Genomic DNA, 7,976 nt, shown 5'->3' with positions numbered 1-7,976 from the left:
ACTCCAACAGTAAATGAACCTCCCAGAGCTAGAGTTTATGATATGTTTGTGAAAGATGCTATCATGGATACTGATGTTGTGGCGGGTACGCTTACTGTGAATTCTTTATATGGTAAAGTGCTAGTAGATTCGGGAGTAACTCGATCATTTATTTCTCAAGATTTTGTTGATAAGTTAAATTTTCTAGTTGAATTTCTAAGTGAAATTATCACGGTAGAATTAGCAAATCAGGAGCGTGTATCTATTAACCAAGTATGTACGAACTATGAGATTGAGATTTCTGGCAATAAGTTTGATGCTGACTTGATACCGTTTAAGTTAGGAGAGTTCGACGTTATTTTAGGAATGGACTGGCTATCTAAGCACGATGCTTAGATAGACTGTCATAATAAGAAAGTAATCTTAAAGACGCCAGACGAGAAAGTGGTGACGTTTAAAGGTCAGAAGCAAGCAAAGAAGTTATTGACGATGAATCAAGCTAGGAAGTTACTGCAACAAGGATGTAAGCATTTTATTGCCTATGTGATAGACAGAAGTCAGGAGCCGGCAAAACTGGAAGACATTCTAGTGGTAAATGAATTTCCATACGTGTTTCTAGATGAATTACCAGCACTTCCTCCAGATAGAGAAATTGAGTTTGCGATCGACCTAGCACCTGAAACGGAACCAATATCTAAAGGTCCGTATAGAATGGCGCATGTTGAAATGAAGGAACTAGCAAAGCAATTGCAAGAATTATTGGAGAAAGGAGTGATTCGACCCAGTGTATCCCCATGGGGTGTACTGGTTAAGAAAAAGGACAATAGCATGAGGTTATGCATCGACTATCGAGAAGTCAATAAGCTTACTATCGAGAACAAATATCCGCTACCTCGAATTGACGATTTGTTTGATCAACTGAAAGGAGCTAAGTATTTCTCTAAGATAGATTTGAGATCTGGATATCACCAATTGACGATTAAACTAGAAGACATACCAAAGACAGCTTTCAGAATAAGGTACGGTCATTACGAATTCTTAGTGATGTCTTTTGGATGGACCAATGCCCCAGAAGCATTTATGGATTTGATGAACAAAATTTTCAAGAAATATCTGGACAAGTTTGTAATTGTATTTATCGATGATATTTTGATCTACTCAAAGTCAATGGAAGATCATGCGGAACATCTAAGGATATCTTTAGAAATTTTAAGAAAGAAGAAGTTGTATGAAAAGTTTTCAAAATGTGAGTTTTGGTTACAAGAAGTTCAATTCTTAGGGCATGTCGTAAGTAATTAAGGGATCAAAGTGGACCCAGCAGAGATTGAAGCTATTATGAATTGGGAAAGACCAAAAACACCAACAGAAGCGAGAAGTTTCTTGGGATTAGCGGGATATTATCGAAGATTTGTTCAAGATTTCTCGAAGATTGCGACACCTTTAACGAAACTTACTAGGAAAAGTGAGAAGTTTATAAGGAAACAGAAATGTGAAGAAAGTTTCCAGAAATTGAAGAAAAGACTAATCACGGCACCTGTGTTGTCACTTCCTGATGATCAAGGAAATTTCGTAATCTATAGTAATGCTTCTCATAAGAGATTAGGTTTTGTCTTGATGCAGCATGATAAAGTTATTGCATATGCATCTAGACAACTGAAACCTCATGAACAGAAGTATCCTACTCATGACTTGGAACTAGCAGCAATAGTATTCGCCTTGAAGATTCGAAGACATTATCTATATGGAGAAAAGTGCGAAATATATACGGACCATAAAAGTTTAAAGTACATATTCACACAAAAGGAGCTTAACATGAGATAGAGAAGATGGTTGGAGCTGATCAAAGACTATGATTGCACAATTAACTATCATCCAGGAAAAGCGAATGTGGTAGCAGATGCGTTAAGCAGAAAGGAAAGACTGAATGTGTTGACGGTACCTGAAGAGTTATACAAGGAATTTCAGAAATTGGAACTGGAAGTCAGAATTTACAAACCTGATGAAGCAAAGATGTATAGTATGATGTTTCAGCCAGAATTGTTAGAGAAGATAAAGAAATACCAAGAGGAAATAATGGACCAAGATATCAATCTTTTGATTGGAGAAGAGTTATGCACTCAGAAGGACGATCAAGGTATTCTCAGATTTTTATCCAGAATTTGGATACCACTAGTGGCAGAATTGAAGAATGAAATTCTACAAGAAGCTCATAATTCAAGGTATTCCATTCATTGGGGAAGTACCAAGATGTACAGAGATTTAAAAGCAAATTATTGGTGGCCAGACATGAAAAGAGAAATTGTGGAATGGGTTAGCAAATGTTATACGTGTCAGAGGGTTAAGGCGGAGCACCAGAGACCAAGCAGATTATTGCAACCACTAGAGATTCCAGAATGGAAGTGGGAGCACATCGTTATGGATTTTATAGTTGGCTTACCAAGAACAAAGGCGAACCACAATGCCATTTGGGTTATAGTGGACAGACTAACCAAATCAGCTCATTTCTTGCCAATTAATGAAAGATTCTCATTGGACAAGCTGGTTCACATGTACTTGAAGGAAATAGTAGTCCGTCATGGAGTCCCTGTATCTATCGTATCGGATCGAGATCCATGATTTAATTCAAGATTTTGGAAAAAATTTCAAGAATGTTTGGGCACTAAGTTAAATATGAGTACAGCTTATCATCCGCAGACTGACAGCCAAAGCGAGAGAACAATCCAGACTATTGAAAATATGTTACGTGTTTGTGCCATTGATTTCAAAGGAAATTGGGACGAGCATTTACCCTTAGTAGAGTTTGCTTACAATATTAGTTATCATGCCAGTATCGGAATGCCTCCTTATGAAGCTCTTTATGGACGCAAATATCGATCACCAGTATATTGGGATGAAATCGGAGAACGTAAGATACTTGGACCCGAATTGGTACAGCAGACAAAGAAAGTTGTTGAGGTCATTCAGAAAAGGCTAATTACAACACAAGATCGTCAAGAGAAATATGCAGACCAATCCAGAAAGGATATGGAATTCAAAGAAGGAGATCTAATGTTACAAAGTGTCACCATGGAAAGGATTATCTAGATTCAGAAAGAAAGGAAAGCTGAGTCCTAGATACATTAGACCTTTTGAAATTTTGAAACGTGTCGGCAAGGTAGCATACGAGTTGGCGTTACTCCTGCACATGGAGCACATCCATAATGTCTTTCACGTATCGATGCTTAAAAAGTATAATCAAGATTCTAGGCATGTAATTGAATATGAGCCCATAGAACTTCAGGTTGATTTATCATGTGTAGAGAATCCAATAGAGATTCTAGAAATGAGAGAAAAGATATTGAGAAATAAAGTTGTAAATTTAGTAAGAGTATTGTGGAGAATCCCAAAGGTTGAAGAGTCAACCTGGGAGTTAGAAAGCGATATGCGAGAAAAGTATCCTCAGTTGTTTACTTAGGAGATTCTGAGGACAGAATCCTTTTAAGTGGGGAAGGATGTATAGCGTGTAATTATTTTTATCAAAAAATGATTATTGTGTGATTATTATGTGAATTTTGGTGAAATATTTGATGATTGATAATAATATTTAAATGTTCATAAGTGATAGGATATGAGTATGTTAATTTTAATATGTCCAGAATAAAATATAGATAAGTGTGGTATTTTTCGATTAATTTTTGGAGTGTTATATGATTTTATATTAATTTATTAATTATTTTCTGAATAATTACAAAATTATTTTATAAAACCGGGAATCGTCCTACCTCAGCCGTTTTTACGTTTTTATAACCCAAAACTCTTCGGAAAACTCCTTCCTCACCTAATACGATAATCCGAACATTTTCCGTTTTTTGAATTTTTCGATCCGGATTACGGTTTGGCCCGTACGCGTCCCGACGCACAATTTTCGATTCGATAATCATTTCGATAAACCAACAAAACCCGTATTCTCAAAGGATGGGATATTATTACATTATTTTTATATAAAGTGTTTTATAAAATGGCCGGTTTGGATAATTATCCAATACGGGTATCAAATCGGATCGTTTTGTAGTTACTTAGCGGCTAAATAACTAATTTATCGATCCAATACGATCCAAAATGAACCAATATTCCATAAATATAAATAGCCCTTTTCTTATCTTATTTTATTCATATAATCATAATTGATCAGTAAAAATATAGAATTTACAGAGAAAAACCCTAAACACGTTGCGTTCTTCATAATCAAACCCACGAACGAAGGCGTTATCGAACTCCAATTCAAGCGTGCCATATATCAAATCAAAGCTCTCGAAAAGCTCTTTCACAATCAATCAATCCTATTAGTGCAGAAATGAAGAGGAAGCGAGACGTAGAAAGGGAAAGCAAGTGGTCAGTGAGTGGGAACCAATTGACAAGTGTTAGTAAAGTAAAAGCGGATTGACAAGGCAAGTGGCCCTGAACTTTCTTGTAATATAATTGCAAGTATTTCTGCCCTTCCCTGTAAATTAATTTCAAGTATTCCTAATGATTCTTGTTCTATATTGTAAGTACTTTGAAGTACTTAATCCTAAACCCTGATTCTTATTGATCTTAAGCCGCAAGCCTGATTTCTTGTAAACCATTGATTGTTGAATTCTTGGATACGAACCAAACCTATACGATACTACTCCACAAATACATATCTACCATATACCGATTCTTGATATGAAATTTATTAACATACCAACCCTTATGTCTTGTATAACAGAAGACCAATTCTTATAACTCTTGAACCATTGGGTCTTCAGCTTTCTGATTCTTTCCTTGATAGAAACCCAACCTTCATGATTTCCTTGTTAAACCTTCATGGTATTGTGAATCACCCTATGCTTCAAGATAAATGTTGTTTATGATTTAGCTTATTGAATTATATTGTTTATCATATTGTTATTCTGGAATTGGATTGTTTTTAAATATGGACCAGATTCGTGGTCGGACCAGATTCGTGGTCATAATAGGCCAATGTGTGCCTTGGATCCAGTATATAGAGCAAAGCTCGGAGCCTTGCTCGGGGTTAGTGCGTGACTGATCATCAGCCTAACCTTGGTTTTAAAAATAAAAAGTGCATATCCAATTCTAATCATTACTTATCAAGAAATTTGATTCCTTATATCATTTCAATTGATAATTGTGTAATCTCAGTGTTGTCATTTTGACTTGCTGAGCTAGTTAGCTCACTCTTGTAAATCTGTTTATGTTCTTTTCCAGTGAAAGAGGAAACCGGTGGTAGCGAGGATCCCCAGAAAAGCGTGCAAGCTAGGTATCCAGGTTGAAATGGGATAAGCTAGTAGATAATGTTTGGCTTAGTGTGTGTTGATAGTTTATATTAAAGTTTACCTCCGTTGTAAGATAAATAAACTGGGTTTTGGTACGTTTGTAATATAAATAAGGTTGTGGCTTGTGGGCATACTTTAAACTGCTTCAATCCGTGAAAAATGGTAAGTAGGGTCATTGCATATATATTATTATATTCATAAACTAGTTTAAATATGGTGTGTGTGTGTGTGTTGTGGACCCCAAACTTCTAACCCGGGTTTGGAGGGCGTTACAGTCAGAGGTTTGCATCAGTTATAATTTCTCATCACAATCAGCTCTAGGAATCATCTTTCATTTCTTATAGAACTGTTGGCTTCTTCTTCTTGAATCATCTCTTCATCAGCATCATCATGAGCTACAACTACTAAATAGATTGGATCTATCAGTATTTGAGGTTTTGAAACCTTAGATGTTGATTTCTTCTTGGATTTGGCTTTGATTTCTCAACAATTTTCTCTTTTCCCTTATAAATTCTGTCAGCATTTAAAATTACTTGAGACCTTAAAGGCCTTTCATCATTAGTTTGACTGACCTTCTTGATTACTACTCCTTTTGTAGGTCTTCTACCAGGAACATCTTCATAAGGTGAGATAGCATTAATATTTTCTGATCTCATTGATTTGAATTCTTCTTCCATAAGACTAATTTGTTCCATATCAAATCCAAGATTTTATCTCTCAAATATTCTTCTACTCACCTCATAATTTTAAAGCTTGAATCTTTGGATCCTTGTAGAATAGATTTTTCTTCTTCCCTTTAGCTTTCAGTATTTGTAGATACTGACTTACTTCAGCACCAGCTTCTATCTCCAGAATGTCTTGGTCATCATCAACATTTGTAACTTTCAGAGTTTATTGAGATTTAGTCATAGAGAACTCCTTATTTTGCACAATCTTTGAGACTTGCCTTCCAGATCTCCTTCTCTCTTCACCTTGTCTAGATTGACTAGTGGTTTTAGATGTACCACTAGTACCAATCAGATCTCCACCTTGTTTCTTCAAAACTAACTCCTTCTTATTTCCTTTTCTATCACCATCAGGATCATCCTTATCAGCATTTTTCAGTTTGAGCTTCTTGCATTTAGATTTCAAAACTTTCTGCCCTCTTTTAGCATCATAACAAAGTAGGAGGGAAACTATAAGCTCCATTGACTGATGTACCTCATCCAACTGACCAGACATCTTCTTCTGAGTTTCCTTCAATCTAGATTGAGTGACTTCCAGTTTGTCCTTCCTGGTGAGGATATGTCTCAATTTCTTGGTCATGTCATAAGAAGCAGTAAGTTTGGTTTCTAGAAAAGATTCCTTAAGCTTGTCAATCTGAAATTAGCTTGACACTGAGTATTCTGAATTATTTTGATCAACAATGTAGAAGCTTTGAGATGGGTCATGATATCAAGATTTGTAATGTTCTTCTCTGTTGTTTCCAGATGTCTAGAGGCATTAAAAATAGATATAGGATGGGAAGCATCCTTCCATTTAGAAGTCCATTTTGCATCAAAACACTATTTACTATTTTTAGCATCAAGCTCAGTTAATCTCAATTATTTCTCACTTTCTGGCATTCCTTCAGGAAAGGTAATCTCATCAAGATCTTCATAAGGATCTATTTGTACATTGATGTTGGATTTATTATCTTCTCCATCACTAGGCATATATGCATGGACTGACTCTTCATTAGCAACTCGTTCCTGAACTATCTGTTCTACTTCATCCTCAGCATCAGCATTTAACATATCATTAGGAACTGGAGCAGTATGTGATGCAACTGCTTCAGAAACTTCCATACCATCAGCATTTAACTCTATATCTTCAAGAATAGTAGCCATATGAAGTAGAGCTTCAACATTTAACTCCAAAGCTTCAGCGCCTGTAGAGTGCTGTGGTGATTCGGGAATTATGGAGTGAATATGAGTGGATTGTTCTTCTTCTTGAACAACAGCAAGAACCGGGAGGATAATAGGAGGTGGAATGATAGATTGAGTGGACTTCATGAAAGTATCAGTACTTATACTTGAAAGGAGATTATCAGCACTTGGTACATTAGATTTCATCCGAGGGTGTACAGACTATTGTTCAGCAGCTGTTTCTTTAGTACTCTATGCACCTACAAAATATTTCACAAAAACATTTAAATCTCCATATTCTTTTAAAGTAGTCTCACTACTCTTTACACCACTCATCTCATGACTTTTAATAGTCAGAGTTTCCTCACAAGAATTAACTAAATCTTGACACTCATCTACCTCTCCTTTTTCCAGGTTAGGATCCTGCCTCTCTTCAGTTATGTTTTTCTCTAAATCTTTTCTCTCATTCTCACATAAAAGGCTCAGAAAATTTTGTCCTACAGAAATAAGAGGTGGATGAGAAGAGTTGTTTGTGGTTACATGACCGGGGGTACCCTTTTGTAAAAGACAAGACATGATCATTCCATCAGGAATTATATAACTAACAGTAACTATTATAACAATATCATGATTTAAATTAAATGATGATAAAGAAAGATCAGTATTTGTACCTTTTGCTTCTGAAGGTTCATCTTCCATAATAGCATCCAATGGAGGTACTGATAGAATATCAGTAGATGATAAAATTGGATGTATCTTCCCTTCAGTATCAACTACCAAGATGACTGGATCAGGAGTCAAGCCTTCAATACCA

This window comes from Apium graveolens, chromosome 5 (assembly GCF_009905375.1).
Source record: "Apium graveolens cultivar Ventura chromosome 5, ASM990537v1, whole genome shotgun sequence".
Classification (NCBI taxonomy): Eukaryota; Viridiplantae; Streptophyta; class Magnoliopsida; order Apiales; family Apiaceae; genus Apium; species Apium graveolens.
Note: the sequence above shows the minus strand (reverse complement) of the source record.